Source organism: Mauremys mutica, chromosome 24 (genome assembly GCF_020497125.1).
Source record: "Mauremys mutica isolate MM-2020 ecotype Southern chromosome 24, ASM2049712v1, whole genome shotgun sequence".
Classification (NCBI taxonomy): domain Eukaryota; kingdom Metazoa; phylum Chordata; order Testudines; family Geoemydidae; genus Mauremys; species Mauremys mutica.
Window position 1 is genome coordinate 7,649,838 of NC_059095.1, and position 20,861 is coordinate 7,670,698.

At 48.1% G+C, this 20,861-nt stretch overlaps 1 protein-coding gene across 2 annotated transcripts in view; it reads right to left on the reverse strand.

The window, feature by feature from the left end:
* KDM4B (lysine demethylase 4B) overlaps nucleotides 1–20,637 on the reverse strand; it is a 165,153-nt gene extending 144,516 nt beyond the window's left edge. Inside the window, exon 1 of one of the 2 annotated variants that reach the window (XM_044998466.1) lies at nucleotides 20,480–20,637. The gene's annotated coding sequence lies outside the window, so the exon portion shown is untranslated. The remainder of the gene's footprint in view (nucleotides 1–20,479) is intronic. The other variant, XM_044998467.1, reaches the window with a different exon arrangement.
* Nucleotides 20,638–20,861: the final 224 nt, after the last annotated feature.

The following is a 20,861-nucleotide window of genomic DNA, read 5'->3' on the forward strand; positions in this document are numbered from 1 at the left end:
CTGCTGTTTTGGGGCCTGTTTGGAATTGCATGGTACTTGGTGTACATTAATGAATGTAATCCTGTCAATGCATCTATTAATCATAAACATACAGCAAATACCGCAAAACTGTTTTTGTCACTGATGCTATGAGTTGTGTATCACTGTAAAACAAATGCATACTTTCAGTACCTCTAGGCATTCTGTACCATGTGAGAACTAATAAAGATGAATTATTTTCCAAACAATAGAATTTTATTGAGTAAGAAAACCACTACCAAAAAAATTTTGTGCAAGTTCAAAGCAAATACAAATACATTATGGAACACAGCTTAAGAAGGAAAACAACATACATGTCAAGTTTAGCTACATATACAGCGACTGCAGCTCTCACAAGGCAGCATATATAAAGCTGTGGTTGTCCTGAATGTCCCCTGGCATGGAGTGGGAAGGGAAGGAATGTGGAGGGGGGGTGTAGGGAGGTGCTATAATGGAGTTCTCAATGGACTGCAAAGAGAGGCAAGCCTGTGATTGTTGAACCTTGTGTTTGCTGCTGGAAAAGCCCCATTATGTCCTGATGAATCTCCCTCTCCTTTCCTGACAGAACACCTTGGCCCTTTCTCCACACAATCTGCAAAATTCACCCTCCAAGCCCTCTGCTTATGGTCTGATGCAGCACTGGCTTGCAGCATCTCACTGAACAGGTCATCCCAAGTCCTCTCCTTTCTCCTCCTCATCTGGCTTAGACGCGCCGCAGGTGTGGAAGGGCAATCCCTCAAGGCCGCAACAGCAGCAGCTACAGGTAAAACGCAGAGGTACCATTGTCAGTAGAGTCACAACAGACAGCGGAAGTTAAGACACAGAACTCCCTTCCCTCAATAACATAAAATTTTTAAACAAGAAATGCTTTTGACACTTCTGCTTTGGAGTGCTTGCCAGGAGTGAGGAAACTGAGGAGGCTGTTGCACGAATATATGAGTATTGGGCATTTGCACTGGAAACTGACACCATTTTCCACAGGCAGTGGTGATGTTAGCTGGCATCTCACTCCTGAGTATGACGAAGGCACATAAGAGCACAGTTGTTGCTGGCGAACCAGAGTTGCCCAGGCCCATATTCAACTAGCCTGTTTATTACAATAGTGCCTGACAAAGTTACCACTGAGTGAGTGGCACCATAGGTGCCAACTCCGTGGGTGCTCCACTCCGCCTCCTCCCCTGAGCGCACCTTCCCTGCTTCTCCCTAGCACTTGCTGCTGCAAAACAGCTGTTTCGCAGCAGGAAGCCTGGGAGCTAGGGGGAATGCGGCGCACTCGGGGAAGAGGCGGGGCCGGGATTTGGGAAAGGGGTCCAGTGAGGGGGGGGGGGGGAGTCTTTGGGGAAGGGGTTGGAATGGGGGCAGGGCAGGGGTAGAGATGGGGGGGGGGGGGGAGATGTTGAGCACTCACCGGTGCCGGGAAAAGTTGGCGCCTGTGAGTGGCGCAGGAAAATGTCCTATCACTGAGGAAGAAATAAGGCTGCCATCCCTATAAACCTTTGGGAGATTTCAGAGTACTTCCATGAAAGTTTAATCAAAATCTCTCAGGATTCAAGGATCATCCTTGTGTACATAAACTGCTCCACATGGCCAGCCAGGAAGCCATTCACCCAACTCTACAGGGGAACATGAAGCAGATAACAATTTTACCACTCGTTTCACCACTACCTCTTCTAATGTGAGTAAATAAATAAATAAGTTGATAGCTGTGTCTTGTTAAGTTCAGGGCACCATCAGTACATTACTGTAATAGGAAATACATTTACACACTTACCCAAGGTTCCTTCTCCTGCATCAGGCACACTTGTGCTCAGCTACTACGACTGACTAGACAGCGGTGGAGTTTCAAACAGATTCTGGTTTGTGGCATAGCTCGGCCCTCCCCAGTTACATCTCCCCCATTTTTCTCCTCCTCAATGGTCACGGCAGGAGCCTGTGACTCAGGTTCCTCATACACATCCATAGTGGAACTCAGGGTGGTGATGCAATTATTGCGTTGCTGTAACGGAGTGCTTTCATTTGTGGGAGACAAATTTAAGTCTAGACACATGCACAACTAGGTTGATACAAGGCAGCTTACATAGACCTAACTTTGTAGCGTAGACCAGGCCTTAGCAGCGAACATACATACCTTTTCTCTAGAGAGGAGTCCCAACGCAATGCAAGATATTAAGGATAGCTCAGTGGTTTGAGCATTGGCCTGCTAAACCCAGGGTTGAGAGTTCGATCCTCAAGGGGGCCATTTAGGGATCTGAGGCAAAAATTTGTCAGGGGACTGGTCTTGCATTGAGCAGGGGGTTGAACTAGATGACCTCCTGAGGTCCCTTTCAACCCTGAGATTCTATGATTAAGGCCTTAGAGGAGCTTATCTGTTCCTCCCATCAAAAAAAAGCCCCTAACAGCCTCTAACTGTAGTTTGTACTCAATAGATACAAGACTATTGGTGTTCTTCAGTACAACTGCCCTTTTATTACAGAACATTGAACCTACTAACCACTTAATCTAATCAATGCAGACAACAAACATCACTGCACTTGTCAAAGTCTGGTGGAAGTGTCATTAACAATTAAGAAAATTAACTTTCACAGCTCATTACACTACCTAAGGAATCTGAAAACATTGAATTATACACCTTTAAAGGAGACAGGCATATCTAGTCCAAGAACAATTTGCTCTAATGTGAAATAAAGAACACAAGGAACCCCAATTACTGCAAAACAGATGAGAAGGTGATTGGATACAACAATGCCAAGTCTAAATAGCTCAGATAATTGAAAATTTAAGATTCTTCTCTCATACAAGAAGCGCGCGCACACAAAAAATAAACTACAGAATATGTATTAGTTCTAAGGCTAAAAAAATGTATATTGCTCTTAGACCTTCTTCCTCAAGGTATGTCTTGTACTCTTCAGCAATGGAGGTTACCACCATGTACACTCACCTTATTGATCTGTTATTAGTTAACATAAATAAATACTAATAATGTAGGCTCAACTTTCAACTTTTGAAAAAAGCTTAACAGAACTTTTTTCCAGTTTCAATTCAAGTATTTTGGGATTTGAACATTCCTACATTGTTTGTGATTCAAGCTTTGCACAGTTAAAAGCATGAAACTGAACAGATATTTAAAGCATCCAGTCTAATTTTGCCATCTAGGTTGCTGGATGAGTAAATTCACTCCTTACCTGACAATTTTGTTTTTCCATGAGAATTAGTATGCACCAATCCAACCAGATCTATCAAAGTTTTTATATCTCACGCATCACTCGAATATCTGAAATGGGCTGAAGCATCTTCAACATAGTGACTTGAAAAAATTAAGTTGCTTGACTTCACATTTGGAAAGGCATCTCTGATACTATGAACAACCTGGTAAGCAATGCAATGTTGTCTTCCCTGGTCTGCAGACAAATCAGTTCTCTTGTGACTGCTCCAGCTGGTAGTTTTTCCAAACAGCAGCAGAGCAGACTAAACAAGCCTGGTCAGTTTCCTGCTGCTACTCCAAACCTGTGGGCAGCAGTGAAACTGTCAATCAGGTCAGTTTCATGTTGTTTCTTCAGAAGGTGCCTTAGTGACAGACTAACTCAGAAAAAGGCACTCATTCTAGAATAAGTATGTCCACATCGGGAGTTACACCAGTACTAATACAGCATTACTATTATGCCTGTATATTTCCCTGTTTTAACAAGGCAACAGTTATAACAGTGGGAGCAATAGCATAGATTTGCTGTTAGCGTTTTTACCATGTGTCATCTAACCCAGATTTGAGCATGTCTAGATGAGAGTCAGCGGCAGCATGGCTTAATGCTAAAGCATTGCACTAGGAGTCCAGAGACCTCCCTCTAATCTCACCTACCACTAACTTTCTGCAGTACTTTGGGCAAGTCACTTCCCCTTTCTGTGCCTGTTTTACAATTTAAATAGACAAATATAGGAGGCAAACTTTTTAGAGTAGGGACTGCCTTGCTATGTTTCTACAATGTAGTTCTAATCTTAGTCAAGGCCTCTAGATGCTACTGTAATACAAATAATAAATAGTAATAAGTCATTAAAATGTCAGCAGCTGCAGAAGCTCCACTTATAATAGTACCCCACCATCAACATTATTGGTGAACCTCCATTCCTGCGAATGCAAGGGCAGGGAGAATTAAGAGTGTTCAGTTTATACAAGAACAATGAGGAGTACTTGCAGCACCTTACAGACTAACAAATGTATTTGAGCAAAGCTTTTGTGGGCTAAAACCCACTTCATGAGATGCACGAAGTGGAAAATACAGTAGGCAGGTATATATACACAGTACATGAAAAGATGGGAGTTGCCTTACCAAGTCGGGGGTCAGTGCTAACGAGACAATTCAATTAAAGTGGAAGTGGGCTATTCTCAAGAGTAGAATACCCATACTAAATGTAAACCAAGCCTCAGTTAACATGCTTCAGAAACCTTGTACTGGCATAACATTGATTTTAGTTACACTAATGCAAACTAATAATGTACCTGCACTTATATTGGTTAAGGTTAGCTCAATAACTAAATCAGTTTAAGCATGAATTATTCCTATTTAGTTACATTGGTCCAAGTCTCTCTCCCCGCCTCCCCCCCCCTTTTTTTTTTTTAATACAGACAATCCACTAAAGTTTCTTAAGATTCTCAATTAAAAGTTGGTTACCAATTAAGTGACCATAATCAGGCTTTAAAGTTAGTTGTCCACTAAGGGTACGTCTTCACTACCCACCATATCGGCGGGTAGCAATCGATTTCTCGGAGTTCGATATATCGCGTCTCATCTAGACGCGATATATCGAACTCCGAACGCGCTCCCGTCGACTCCGGAACTCCACCACCGCGAATGGTGGTGGCGGAGTCGACGGGGGAGCCGCGGACATCGATCCCGCGCCGTGAGGACGGGTAAGTAATTCGAGCTAAGGTACTTCGACTTCAGCTACGCGAATAGCGTAGCTGAAGTTGCGTACCTTAGATCGAACCACCCCTCTAGTGTAGGCCAGGCCTAACATAAGCAATTGAAGTTTTCACCTCTTAGTACTATTAAGTATCTGGCTGGCTGCAAAAGTTTTTTTTGAAGGGGTGTGGGGTTTTTTTGTTTTGTTTTTAAAACCACACTTTTTACGAAGGCAAAGTTACAGTAAAATATTAACTTACTACATCATATGTTACTTATTCAGGATCAGGTTAATATTCAAAGAACCTGGCTAAAGATTCTGGGAGCCCTCCTCCTGTGAGTACATTAAAAAAGGTGACCAAATTTCTAAATACTTATTCTCTTTCTGGCATTTGTCTTGTGTATATACTTGGTGTGAAAATGCAGAATAATTATTTAGATTTATTTCACTTTATTTAGCTAGTTTTTATTTTTTTCCTAAAGTTCTAAATTGCATAAAATACAGCAACAGGGAAACCCATGAGAAAGTCTCAGAAATTGTGGATTTTACCATACCTGAAACGGAGCAGGGAATGAGATACGAGTAAAATAATGCAAAGTTACATTAATAGCTGCAATTCCCTCAACAACTTCCTTTTGAATATGGCAAGAACAATGCACAGTTCTTTAAACATTACTTCAAGATGAAGTAAAACCACGTAAAGTTGAAACCACAAACAAAGCAGCTGTTTAAAAGCGGAAAGTGCTTTATACATTTTTAATCTAACAGTGACAGCAATGTAACTTAGTAGTTAGTAAATTTTACAGTACTATCTTATCAATATAAGAAGCAGGACTGTAGAGTTTATTTCAACTAAGTTCATACCCAGATCCCAGAGGAATGAATATCTATTAGTCTCCCCTAAAATTACAGGAAATATGTGAAAGCCTAAGGAGGTTTCACAGAATAAAGAGAAGCAGCAGCCTCATAAGTAGACCGAATCTAGGACCAAGTATAGTCCCAACTGCAGGTAACTGCATACTGCAATAGTCCCATTAGCTCATTCCATAGCCAAGACATTGTCTAGACGGGTGGGGAAGTTTTTCAATTGAGTTAGTTCAGCTGAGAACTCAACTCAATTGGGGTTAACTGGGGTTTTCAATTGAGTTAAAAAATTGTTGAAACAGGAATCCCACCCAGTTTACCTCAGAATAACCTTGGATAGATCCCACACACATCTTAACTACCTGACGAAAACTGCAGCTAAGGTGAGATCACATAACCTTCTAAGCAAATTGGCCTTCACTTCATGAGTAAATGTTCAAACTCTGCAATCATCCAGTTTAGCCCTGTTAATTCTATGCTCCAGTCTGGCTTCATTTGTCTCATAACAAGTTGGCTGACTATAACTCAACCACGAGCATCGTAACTGGGACAATTACCAGTACCATGGCGCCATGTGTTATGCAACATCATTCCTCCACTCATCCACTGTGAGGATGCTACAGCCAGAATGTTTGAGAAGATCAGAGCAAACCCAAGTATACCACTATACACAAACCTCTCTGACCACCCAAGAGTGTGCTTGTCATCGAGGCACCCATTGTGGACCCACTTTCCATGGCCAGATTTCTCTGTGATGCTGACATGGCATGAAGAATGGTCTGCAGCTGACGTCAAAAATCAATATCTTATAACTGACCTGACCATGCATGTAGCCAGCTTTGATTTGCCACACCACTTTTCTGAAACAATTTCAAACAGGCCAGGATCAACATGCAGCCAGCCATTACCCATGAGACCAATGAAAGGATCCCACATGTGGCTGTGACCAACAACAGACAATGTCTCACTTCACTGCAACTACATTCAGACCAGATTAGGTGGTGGTCTCAGGGCTCTGCACATCACTGATGAGGCTGCTGCAAATTGGTTTGGCAAGCCTCACATCCGACAAGAAGAATTGAGTTAAAGTAGTTCAACTAAGCTAATTCAACTAAAGAAGCACCTTTCCTCCTAATGCAGAGGACACCCAAGAGTTAGGATTCAGAACATCAATATATACAAAGTTAACTGCCTTTGTGCAAGGCATGGTATTCATTTGCCTACACCCACTTATAGAGAATAAAGCAGTTTGCAGGTCTAAGAATTGTCTTCTGACAGAAATTGCATAGGGATAAACACAAAGCAGTGTTCACAACCTCAAAGTAGCCCCAAAAATCACTGAAAGACAATTTGCTTCAAAATTTTCAAATTTTGGCCATTAAAAAATAATAATAATAAAAAAAATGGAGGTTCGCAAAATGGTACAGCAGCCACCACTCTACTGAGTCACATGAGAGCCGCTTCCAGTTTATACCCCACCCCTGCCTTCCTATTGGCTGCTTCCTTGTCCAACAGGATACAACCCACTGCCAGTTAGAAGCTCTGCTTTGTTATGGCTAATGGGGCTCTGTTCCCAACAGTGCACATAACACATGGCTTTTGCTTATTGGGAGAGGTGTATTTGGTCCAACCGTGAATGTGCCCCAGTAGCTGTTCATTTAAAAGGCCACCAGAACAGCAACTGGGGAGCAGCAGGGCTCTAAGTAAAATTGCCCAAATTTTGTCACAAGACAGTAATTTGTAGCCCCAAATGTCAGCTGTTGCTGATTCAATATCTTTTGTTACCAAAAGGCCTTTGAAGAGTAGCCCAAATCGGCAAAACAATCACTAAGGTTAGCAACATTGACAGATTAAATTTTAAGAAGGGGTCACAAAGCCTAAACTAACACTACTGTGCATTGCTATCCTGGGTGCTATCCTAGTTTCTTCGTAATGCAAGCAGTTCAGATAATGAACTTAGCCAGGATACAAACACCACAACATGAAGGAATGTCTACACTAGGAACGCTACCGTGTTCCCTGCCAAGACACTGTAGTGTAGACACTACAGCAACAGAAGGGCTTCTTTCATCATTGTAGTAATTACACCTCTCCGAAAAGCAGTTATCCTAGATCAGGGATAGGCAACCTGCGACACACGAGCTGATTTTCAGTGGCACTCAAGACTGCCCGGGTTCTGGCCACTGCTCCAGGGGGCTCTGCATTTTAATTTAATTTTAAATGAAGCTTCTTAAACATTTAAAAAAAAGACGGTTACTCACCTGTAGTAACTGGTGTTCTTCGAGATGTGTTGCTCCAATCCATTCCAGTTAGGTGTGCGCGCCGCGCGTGCACGGCTTCTCCGGAACTTTTTTCCCTAGCAACTCCGGCGGGCCGGCTGGCGCCCCCTGGAGTGGCGCCGCTATGGCGCTAAATATATACCCCAGCCGGCCCGTCCGCTCCTCAGTTCCTTCTTGCCGGCTACTCCGACAGTGGGGAAGGAGGGCGGGTCTGGAATGGATTGGAGCAACACATCTCGAAGAACACCAGTTACTACAGGTGAGTAACCGTCTTTTCTTCTTCGAGTGATTGCTCCAATGCATTCCAGTTAGGTGATTCCCAAGCCTTACCTTAGGCGGTGGGGTCGGAGTGAGACGTGGCGGAGTGCAATACCGCAGAGCCGAAGGCTGCGTCGTCTCTAGACTGCTGTACCAACGCGTAATGGGAGGCGAAGGTGTGGACCGAAGACCAGGTAGCCGCTCTGCAGATGTCCTGGATGGGGACATGGCTCAGGAAGGCGGCGGACGATGCGTGCGCTCTCGTAGAATGAGCGGTGAGTCGGCATGGTGTCACGTGAGCCAGCTCATAGCATGACCTGATGCATTGAGTCACCCAGGAGGAAATGCGCTGGGTAGAGACCGGCTCGCCTTTCATGCGATCAGCGACTGCGATGAAGAGCTGGGTGGAACGCCGAAAGGACCTTGTCCGGTCGATGTAGAACGCCAGCGCCCTACGGACGTCGAGGGTGTGGAGCTGTTGTTCCCGGGGCGAAGCATGGGGCTTCGGGCAGAAGACCGGGAGAAAGATGTCCTGATTAAGGTGGAAGGCCGAGACCACCTTTGGTAGGAAGGCCGGGTGAGGACGAAGCTGCACCTTATCCGCGTGAAAGACGGTGTAGGGGGGGCCCACCGTCAACGCTCGGAGCTCCGAGACTCTCCGTGCCGATGTTATGGCAACCAGGAAGGCCGTCTTATAGGAGAGGTAGAGGAGAGAACACGTGGCCATAGGCTCGAATGGTGGACACATGAGTCTGGCCAGGACGAGGTTCAAGTCCCAGGTCGGTGCCGGGCGGCGCACTGGCGGGTATAAGCGGTCGAGGCCCTTCAGGAAGCGGGAGACCATCGGATCGGAAAAGATGGTTCGACCCTCCACCGACGAACGAAAGGCGGACACCGAGGCGAGGTGGACTCTCAAGGAGGAAACCGCCAGACCCTGCTCCTTGAGGTACCATAGGTAGTCTAGGATGGTAGTGACAGGTACCACGAAAGGGTTGAGCCCCTGCTGGTCACACCAGAGCGCGAACCTCTTCCATTTCGCCATGTAGGTGGTGCGGGTGGAAGGCTTTCTGCTCTCTAGCAGGACTTGCTGTACTGCCGCCGAACAGTCCCTCTCCGCGTGGGTCAACCACGCAGGTACCAAGCTGTAAGATGGAGGGACTGCAGGTTCGGATGGCGGAGTCTGCCGAAGTCCTGCGTGAGGAGGTCCGGCCACAATGGGAGGGCGATGGGCTTCCGAACGGAGAGCTCGAGCAGCAGGGTGTACCAATGTTGCCGCGGCCAGGCTGGAGCCACGAGTATCATGGTGGCTCGATCCCTCCGAAGCTTCTGGAGCACTCTGTGCACGAGTGGAAACGGAGGGAAGGCATAGAGGAGGTGAGTCTGCCACGGATAGAGGAAAGCGTCTGACATGGAGCTCGGCGAGTGCCCCCGGAACGAGCAGAACTGGAGACACTTCCTGTTCGCCTTGGAGGCGAAGAGGTCGACCCGGGGAAACCCCCACCTCTGGAAAATCGTGTATGCAACGTCGGGACGGAGGGACCACTCGTGGGAGAGAAACGACCTGCTGAGGTGGTCGGCCAGCGTGTTTTGCACTCCCGGAAGAAAGGACGCTTCCAGGTGAATGGAGTGGGCCACGCAGAAGTCCCACAGGAGGATCGCCTCCTTGCAGAGGGGGGACGAGCGGGCTCCGCCCTGCTTGTTCACGTAGAACATTGCCGCTGTGTTGTCCGTGAGCACTGTCACACAGCGGCCTTGCAGGTTGGTCTGAAAGGTGTGACATGCAAAGCGGATCGCTCGGAGCTCGCGGACATTGATGTGGAGAGCGAGCTCCTGGGGCGACCAGCGGCCTTGAGTGTGAAGGCCACCCAGGTGAGCCCCCCAACCGAGTGCCGAGGCGTCCGTGGTCAGTGTCGCGGACAGACGAGGCAGGTGGAACGGCACTCCGGCGCAGACGATCTCCGGGTCGAGCCACCAACGAAGGGACTCGAGGGTCGGTTTGGTGACCGTGACCACCATGTCGATGTGGTCGCGATGCGGGCGGTACACCGACGCCAGCCACGACTGGAACGGACGGAGGTGGAGCCGCGCGTATGCGGTGACATAAGTACACGATGCCATGTGACCCAGGAGGCGGAGGCACGACCGCACCGTCGTGGTCGGAAAGTTGACGAGCTCCCGGATAAGGGAGACCATTGTCAGGTGTCGAGACCGCGGCAGGCAGGCGCGGCCCGTAGAGGAGTCGAGAACCGCGCCAATGAATTCCACCCGCTGTGCCGGAAGCAAGGTAGACTTCTCGGCGTTGACAAGCAGCCCGAGGTGTTGAAAGAGGGACAGGATTTCCGCTACCTGGCGCTGCACCAGCCCTTGTGACTGCCCACGAATCAGCCAGTCGTCCAGATAGGGGTAGACATGCATCTGACGACGACGGAGGGCCGCCGCTACCACTGCCATGCACTTTGTAAATACCCGCGGTGCCGTGGCAAGTCCGAAAGGTAACACGGCGAACTGGTAGTGGTCGTTGTTGACGAGAAAACGAAGGTAACGCCGGTGAGGGGGATAAATTGCGACATGGAAGTAAGCGTCCTTCATGTCGAGGGCGGCAAACCAGTCTCCCGGATCCAGAGAGGGAATGATGGTCCCCAGGGTGACCATAAACTTGGGCTTGAGCAGGTATTTGTTCAGCTCTCGAAGGTCCAGGATAGGACGCAGCCCTCCCTTCGCCTTGGGGATGAGAAAATAACGGGAATAGAATCCCCTGCCCCGCCTGTCTGGAGGCACTGCCTCTATGGCACCCACGCTCAGTAGAGTCTGAACCTCTTTTAAGAGGACTTGCTCGTGAGATGGGTCCCTGAAGAGGGACAGGGAGGGTGGGTGGGAAGGAGGGGGCGTAACAAATTGTAGACGGTATCCCGACTGGACTGTCTGAAGAACCCAGCTGTCCGATGTTATTCGGGACCACGCCGAACGAAAATAGAAGAGGCGGTTGGAGAACAAACGGGGGGGATCCGAGGGGGAGAGTGATGGGCCGTCCTCGGGCGTCCCATCAAAAGGCCTGCTTGGACCCCTGAGGGCCCTTGGAAGAGGCCTGGGACTGGTTCCGACGGTTACCCGAAGGCCGTCTGTGATTCTGGCCAGGACGTCTGGGCGTATACGGCCGATAACGCTGCTGCTGGAAGGACCGAGGGGGCTGCTGCCGGAAAGACCTGCGTTGTGGAGCCGGCGTGTGCATGCCAAGGGTTCGAATGGCAATACGCCCATCTTTTAAGGTCTGTATCCGCGAATCGGTCTGTTCGGAAAACAGCCCTTTCGTGTCGAACGGCAGGTCCTGCAGCGTGTACTGCACCTCCTGTGGTAATGTGGAGGATTGCAGCCATGAGATGCGTCGCATCGCCACCCCTGTTGCTATTGTCCGCGCTCCCGAGTCCGCCGCGTCGAGGGCAGCCGTAATGGACGAACGGGAGGACTTCTTCCCTTCCTCGAGCATTGCCGAGAACTCTTGGCGGGCAGTCGTCGGCAGGAGCTCGGTGAATTTTGCCAGGGATGCCATGATGTCAAACACATACCTGGCTAGAAGGACCATTTGGTTGGCTATTCGCATCTGCAGGCCGCCCGCGGAATAGACCTTACGGCCTAGCAGGTCCATCCTCCGAGCGTCCTTAGATTTGGGCGCCGGGGCCGGTTGGCCATTCCGTTCTCGGCCGTTCACAGACTGCACAACAAGCGAGTCCGGGGTTGGGTGCGAGTATAAGTACTCATAGCCCGTGGGGGGGGCTGAGTACTTCCGTTCTACCCCTCGAGCCGTGGGAGGGATGGACGCGGGCGTTTGCCAGAGCGTGGCAGCGTTCTTCTGTATAGTCTTAACAAAAGGTAACGCCACGCGCACAGGAGTGTCCGAGCCGACCACATTAGTAATGGGGTCCTCATCCTCTTGGACCTCTGCCACCGGGAGGCCCATGGCCGTCGCGACCCGATGGAGTAACTCCTGGTGGGCCTTAAGGTCTATGGGGGGCGGGTCTTTGGCAGAAGTCCCAGCCACCGCTTCGTCCGGGGACGATGACGAGGACATAGCCTGTCCGATAGTTTCCATGGGAGGGGCCGTTAGAGGCGCCTCGGCTGGGGCAGGCTGGACCGGGGACTGGCGGTCCTGCGGCCTCGAGGGCTCGCGGAGAGGTGACTCCGGGGGGCGACTGATCGTCGCTTCGGGAACTCTGCGCTCCGCGGCAACGTCTCTTGGGGGAAGCGGAATGACTTGCGCTTCATGGTGACCCCAAGGCACCCAGAAGCCCCACTGGTGAGCCCCTTGAGGGTGGTCGCGTGGGGTTGGTGGCAATGAGCCGGTGCCGTCCGCGCCAGAGGCGACAGATGCCGGGCGAGACGGCCAGGGCGGGGCGGAGCCCGAAATCGAGGCCCGTGGGATATCCCCAGGCGGTATGGACGCCCGATGTCCGTCCGTCCGGTACCGAGAGGGTGACCGCGACCATCGGTCCCCGCGGTGCCGGGAGCTCGACCGGTGCCGGGAGCTCGACCGGGAGCCGGACCTGCGGTGCCGGGAGCGGCTGCGGGAGTTCCGGTGCCGGGAACGGTGCCGAGACGGGGACCTCCGGCGGTGTCGACGCGACGGCGATCGAGACCTGGACCGGTGCCGGGAGTGCGACCGGTACCGAGATGACGATCGGTACCGGGACTGCGACCGGCGGCGAGATGGTGATCGGTACCGCGACGGAGAGCGGTGCCGAGATCTTGAGCGGCTAGACGGTGACCGGCGTCGGTTCCTGGAGCCTGAGCGGGACCGAGAGCGTCGACCGTGCCGGCGGTCCGAGGATGGCGGTCGGACCATCATCGCCGGTTTTCCTGCCGACGGGACAGCCCGCACCGGCGGCGCCGGGGGCCGGAGGCTCGGTGCCTCTACGAGCTGTATCAGCTCACGCGCGGAGGAGTACGTCTCCGGCGTCGTCGGCAGCCTTGGCTCAACACCGGACGGTGCCGGGGAGCGTGGCGGTGCCGGACTCGACGGCTCTTGGAGAGTCAACGGCACGGTGTCTGCCCTGCGCACAGTCACCACTGTGGGCGCAGGCGGCACGAGCACTTTAGCTGAGTCTGCAGCCCGGGACTTAGCTGCTGCTTTAGCGAGCTTGCGCTTTCTCGCCGGCGAAAGTGAGCGGTGCCGGGTCTTCGGCGCCGGAGGCGGAGCCTGCGGGGCCTCGGTACCGGAGCGGGCTGGTGCCGCTGGTGCGCTCTGCACCGAAGAGGTTCTCGGCGCCGGCGCCGCTGGTGCCGAAGGTTGGAGCGACGCCTCCATAAGGATCTGCTTAAGCCTGTAGTCCCGTTCTTTGCGTGTCCGCGGCTTAAAAGCAGAACAGATAACGCACTTGTCGGTGCGATGTCCTTCTCCGAGGCAACGGAGGCAAGCGTCGTGTGGATCGCCGATTGGCATCGGCCTTTGGCACACAGTGCAGGGCTCTAATCACTAACTAAACAACTAACTATATATATACAAGATAGGAGAGCTAGGGCAGTGGAGGCCAACGAGCACTCCACAGTTCCGACCGGCCGTCACGGGCGGTAAGAAGGAACTGAGGAGCGGACGGGCCGGCTGGGGTATATATTTAGCGCCATAGCGGCGCCACTCCAGGGGGCGCCAGCCGGCCCGCCGGAGTTGCTAGGGAAAAAAGTTCCGGAGAAGCCGTGCACGCGCGGCGCGCACACCTAACTGGAATGCATTGGAGCAATCACTCGAAGAAGAACCTTATTTACTTTACATACAATAGCTTAGTTATATATTATAAACATAGAAAGAGACCTTCTAAAAACCTTAAAATGTATTCCTGTCATGTGAAGTCTTAAATCAGAGTGAATAAATGAAGACTCGGCATAGCACTTCTGAAAGGTTGCCAACCTGTCCTAGATGCTTGGAAGAACTTTTATGTTGACCAAGCAGTGTCTACACCGAGGTTTAAGTCATCTTAATTACACTGCATAGAAAGTGATTTTTTTCACAGCCCCAAGCAACATAGTTAAGCTGACCTATCTTTGTAGTGTCGATCAGCCCTCAGGATTCTCCACTTCAAACGCCAAGGCTGTGGCAAGGGGCAGATTCTTCCCCTTGGCATGGTAACTTGAAAAGTTAAGTACATCTCTTACTTATACTCCTACTTAGAGCAATAATTTTAAGTTCTTTCCACTGCACTTGATTCAGAGTGCTGCAAACTTGATGCTATGAGGTGATCTACAGTCTTTTTGCTGTTTGTAACAGAGCACCTGAAATACTTTTACATTATAACTAATTACTCCACCACTCAACGCAACTCCTATAGCACATGAATAGCTTCATAAAGCTTAACTCCCAACAGCCCACCTTCAGCAACCCTACCATGATTACAATCCTGCAATAACATTTTCAGCAATTTGGATTTTGGTAGTCCATGGGGTTGTAACTTTCAGATATTTACTGTTCATCACATGAGATTTTAATAAATGCCTTTACTTTCCTATGAATTCAAGTTTGTATTTGCACTCTCGTATACAAGATACTCATAAGCCCTGCCTACAGTGGGTGTGACACACTGACCTAGATTCCAAGCTTTAGGGCAGCTGCACTGCCAGAAAATGATCAGCTCAGGAAAAGACAGAGCACGAGTACAAGACAGCAGAGAGAAAGAAGGGACCTAGAAGCAGAGTATATTCTACTTGCCTCTATAAATATACCTCAGTAAAACACTATTCTGGAAGAAACCTTTAAAGCATCAAAAAGCATTTGCATTAGTATGAATTAAGACAGTTTTTACACATATTAGATTGCAGCCAGGAAAAATGTAAAAACAGTTTTCAAATGTACATTATACAAATCTGTTTCCTGAATTTTAAGTGTTTAAAAAGTTATGGTTGTAGGAAGAGTTGCAAATTAAACACAAAGTTAAAACAAAATCTGGAACAAAGAAAGCTAGTTTCTCAGAAAATAATATTTTAAAAGGTGCCTTGGATACAAAGAAAAAAAGCAAAGACATGAATATATGCAGCATAAATGTCACACAGAAGGCAGAAAGATAGCATCCCTGTTCCCTTAATCTCTTATGAAGATAGAGTTCTCCAATTCAGCTTTAATAAGCAGCTCTGTCCTCTTGAGTCTACAATTTCAAACCCTAATATATGCATTACTGATCCAAGAAAATGCTGGTTGTTAGGCCAACAATGAACTATTGCCCTATTTGTTCGATATCACAACATCTATTCAAATATCGTAGGAAGACACAAGACCTACTGAGCTCTCTTCTAGTGCTCTACATTATCTTGCAGATTCTTAGCAGCATTAGTTCTCAAACATTTCAAGGCAGGCTCTTGATGAACTCTGAACTGCAAACAAGATTACCTTGTATTTCACCAAACTGCAGCTTCAAATACAATGACTCCAAAATCAAGTTTAAAAATAAAATCTGTGATCCAGCTCTGTCTCTCTGGGGATAGGGAAAATTAATACACTAGCCACTCAAAGTAATTGGTGTGAAAGTGCAGAGAAAATGTTGCAAACCATCACCATGGTCTAAGCACAGAAAGACCAAAGATCTTACTACACCAAAACAGCACAATAGGTGTGTTTTCTAGTGCCTTCAGCCATCCAACAAGTACATAATTATGGAGTTGCACAACTTCTAAAATGAAATATTATTTTTAAACCATATTAGTATAAATTTAAATATACTCATCCTACCACCATATCCTATTTGTTAACTAATCTTATGGACATTCATAAATTGAGCAAACAGGAGGTAATATCTGGTTCAAGATTAAGAAAAAACTATAGTAGCAAACAGAATTAGCTCAGTAGAACAAATCCAAGATGGGAAAATGCCATCCCCCTCAACAATGGTTTACTATAGACCAGGGGGTCTCAACCAGGGGTATGTGTACCCTGCAGAGGTCTTCCAGGGGGTACATCCACTCATCTAGATATTTGCCTAGTTTTACAATAGGCTACATAAAAAACTAAAATTTCATACAAAGAAACGTTTATATGGCTCTATATATACACACACTATACACTGAAATGTAAATATATTTATATTCCAATTGATTTTATAATTATATGGTAAAAATGAGAAAATAAGCAAGTTTTCAGTAATAGTATGCTGTGACACTTTCATATTTTTATGTCTGATTTTGTATGTAAGTAGTGTTTAAGTGAGGTGACACTTGGGCTATGCAAGACAAACCAGGCTCCTGAAAGGGGTACAGTAGTCTAGAAAGGTTGAGAGCCACTGCTATAGACAGTATATCCAAGTACACTGCTACTGGGGGACAGTGCATTACCTTCTTTATAGCATCTTCACTGTAATTACTACAGCTAATCCCTTTGCTCTGAAATCCTGTGAAGTCAGCCCAAGAGTAGTGTAAACTTTTGTTTCATCCAACAAACTTAAAAAACACTATTTATAGAGTTTAAGGCCAGAAGGAATCATCAGATCAGCTAGTCTGGCCTCCTGTATATGTTATCAGTGACAGAAAATATTTGCCAAAAAAACTAGTGATTGAGGATTTTGTACTTAGCCCATAATAAAGATAAATTACTTTGTATTTTAAAACTGGCTTTAACATCTGAGAGATTCAGATTTTATATGCAATAATTTTTAAATCAGGATTTAGTACATAATGCAGCACATGGATTATAAACCCATTATTCAAACACACCATCCTGCATTGCCACAGCAAACCATAATGGCTTCTAACCATATTAAATGAATCTCTCACTCTTAGACTGCCAATTCAATTTGGAACATAGGTGACAGCTAATGGACATTATATTGTATGTATTGCTGCCCATAGATGCAAGCAGGTAACCAATGGAGATACATTGGTCAGCCACCACAATGCACTTTCTATATTTCAACCCAAACATTGAAAAGTCAGGGGAGAAAGGGGTGGAAAACTCATTCATTGTCTCCCAGATTTTTCTATGTTCCCAGCATTTCAATTTAATTTAAAAATATTCAAAAGTTTCTAGCCCTTATGGTTGCAAAGACACTTCACAATGTGTTAACTGATGCATGATTGTCTCAGCCTGCAAGAAGACAGACTGAAACAACAACATCATCAAGTGTGAACTTCCCTATTCATCTTAATGAGGTGTAAACTTTGTAGCCTAATTATGGCCACTTAAATGCCAAGACATTTTTTACCATATCACAGTTGATTATCCTACCAGAAAACTATTAACTATATAACTGCTGATAAATTTCCCAGAAATCACACAGCCAATGCGCTTACCCACTATGGCTGGCTATACAAGTTTTTCCCCAATCATTAAAATTCCTCTGAAAGGTTATTCCACAAGAACAGTTCAAGTTTTGAATATGGAAGATACCTGAATTTCTTTTTGATCATTCAAGTTGCCTGCTACGATCTGTAAATGAGTAAGTAACGCACACTTCTACCCTATCTGTTAAGGCAGTGGTTCTCAACCATGAGTATGCATAACCCTGGGGGGTACACCAGGTCTTCCAAGGGGTACATCAAGTCATCTAGATATTTGCCTAGTTTTACAACAGGTTACATAAAAAGCACTAGCAAAATCAGTACACAAGACAAATCAAACTCCTGAAAGGGTTACAGTAGTCTGGATAGTTTGAGAACTGCTGTGGTAAAGGATGAGACCCCGGTGTGGGCTGCAGGCTATAATACGTTTCCATTACATCTGATCCAACAGCAGTTCAGTTCAAAACAAAACCAGAGAATTGTATAGCTGGAAGGGACTTTGATGGGTCACTTAGTCCAGCATCCCCCATGCAGACACAGGACCAAGTATACTTACAGGTTAGACAAACACCTGTCAGAGATGGTTTAGGACCTAAACCATCCCTGACAGGTGTTTTGTCTAACCAGTTTTTAAAAACCTCCAATGACAGGGATTCCACAACCTCTCTTAGAAGCCTATTCCAATACTTAACTATCCTTAAAAGCATGAACATTTTTCCTAATATCTAACCTAAATTTCCCTTGCTGCAAATTAAGCAACTTACTTCTTGCCCTACCTTCAGTGGACATCAATCAATCAATCACCATCATTTTGATAATAGCCCTTAACCTATTAGATTCCCCCCTCCCCCCGTCAGTCTTCTTTTCTCAAGACTTAACATGCCCAAGTTTGTTTTTAAATGTTTCCTCATATGTCAGGTTTTCTAAACATTTTATCATTTTTGTTGCTCTTCTCTGGACTTTCTCCAATTTGGACATATCTTCCGTAAAGCAAGGTGCCCCAAACCAGACACAATATCTAGCTAAGCCCTCATCAGTGCTGAGTACAGCGGGACAACTACCTCCTGCAGCTTACATATGACATTCCCATTAAGACACACAGTGGCAGGGCACAAATATTTAAAACAGGTAACTGGGAACATAAAGCTACAAAAAGTAGAGGGGAATCTCAGAGGCTAAAGTAGAACCTCCAACCTTTAACACTTAAAAAAACAGGCTGAATTTCAAATTGTCGGAGCTTCTTTAATGAGGTTTTGATCCTCATTTTGGGAAATGGGTTGCTAACTGAATTTTATGAGGTCTGGATTTTACATTGAGGTAATATCCATATGTATAACATATTTGTTCATTACAAGAGATATAAAATGCCAGAGAAAAAACACAGTGTTAAAATTGGGCAAAAAATGATTAAAACTAAAAGCATATCTATAATCCAATTTACTTTTCACAGTTTATGTTGTGCTTCCATCTCCATGTAACACTTTCATCTTGAAGAATGCAAGTTCTCCAATTCAGGGGCTACCAAACTTTTTGGCAGGCTAGATCATAGTTTAACTAACAGACTGTCCACAAGACACTCATACTCAAGCATAGAGATTGCCCATCTCCCCTCCTATTGGTAATCACATACTACCACTGAGACAGAAAAGTATTTCATATATTTCTAGTTATTTTTAAAACACAATTTATCAGCTAGAAACAAGAGGAGGACAGCACAGTATGACCAGCCAACTAGACCTCTGCAGACCACTCCCAGCTCAGGATCAGTTTGGAAACTACCCAGCTAATCATTTTCACTTTCTCATTCAGCAGCACAGAGCTGCAATGTTTGCAGCACAAACATTGCAGGGCAAAATTTTCTAAATATAAACAAGGACATTTCCATTAACATATTATATTATTAGAAGCTAAAAGCCTAAATATTGCTCCTTGACGGTGCCAATTCCAGTACAATAGTATTACCCACATTTCCACTAATTAAGAGCTTTTGGTGAACTAGTGAGATATTAAAAGTACACCACAGATCTGTCTGCAGCTACCAAAAGCAAAACAACCCTCCCCCCCCGCAAAAAAAAAAAAGGAGACACTAACACGAACATCTCATTTCACAGAGGAAAATCCTGCTGTAAACCAGCTCATTTACTATTCGCCGCATCAATAAATCCTCCATCATGTAACAACTGTTCACAAGCCCACTGACACCCCCCACTCCTCCCTCAAAGATCCGGGGCTTGCACAGGCCCATTGAGAGAAATCTGGGGCCTTGGCACATCATGTTCACCCACACGCCCACCCAGTTGGCTTTATTTTCACAAGACATTAACAGACATATTGGGGGGGCCCTCGCAACTGTCTGCCCCCGCCCGCAAGCTTGCCAATCCCTCCCCCAACAGCCCCCCATTGCTCTCCCAGCCTTACCCCCCCCCCACACACACACACAGCCGGGGGGGGGGTCCCCTCGGGGTCTGGACGCGTCTCCCCAGGCCCAGCGGAAGAGCGGGTTGGTGGGAAGGGGGCGCTCCGAGCAGCCGGCGCAGCTAACGGTACTAAGATAACAGCGGCGAGGCACCCCCGAGACAAAGCGGGGAGGGGACGGGGGCTGGGGGAGGGGACTCCCCCACCCCGGGGGGGGTAGCGCCTGAGGGGGCCCCCAGCCCCGAAGGGCGCAGGCTAGAGGCCCCGGCCCCCGGCGGAAGGGACGGGTCCCGGGCAGGGAGAAGCCCCGGTGCCGGTGGGGGCGGGAAGGGGGGTCCGGGGCAGCGAGGCCGGGCCGAGTCGCTCCGGCAGAACAGCTGCTCCGAGCCGGGGGGGCGGCCCGGGTGCCGTGAGGGGGAGGCAGGACGGGGTGGAGCCCGAGCCCCAGGCCCGGCCCGGCCAGGCCGCTGAGGTGAATCCCCGTCCCCCGGGCGGGGCCCTACCTGAGCCTGCGCCCGGTCTCCCGTCCCTGCACCGCCTCCTCGGCGGCCACCCCGCAGCTCCCAGCCAGCACAGCGCGGCGCGGCGCGGCCCGGGGGCGGGGGAGCGAAGCGGAAAGGGGGCTGAGGGTGGATATTGGCAATATCCCACAGCCAGCACCTGCCGCCCGCCCCCTTCCCTCCCTCATTGGCCCCGGCCGCCCCTACCTCCGCGCCCAGTGGTGGACTCGCTCGTGACGGACAGCGGCGTCCACTACTCCCTAGCCTCTCTGCCGAACAACAAGCCAACGGCGCTTCCTCAGTGGTAGAGGCCGCTCAGATACGGCCCGCCCACCCTCGAGCCGAATCAGGCAGGCCCAGTGCCTGGGCTCACGCCACTCAGCGT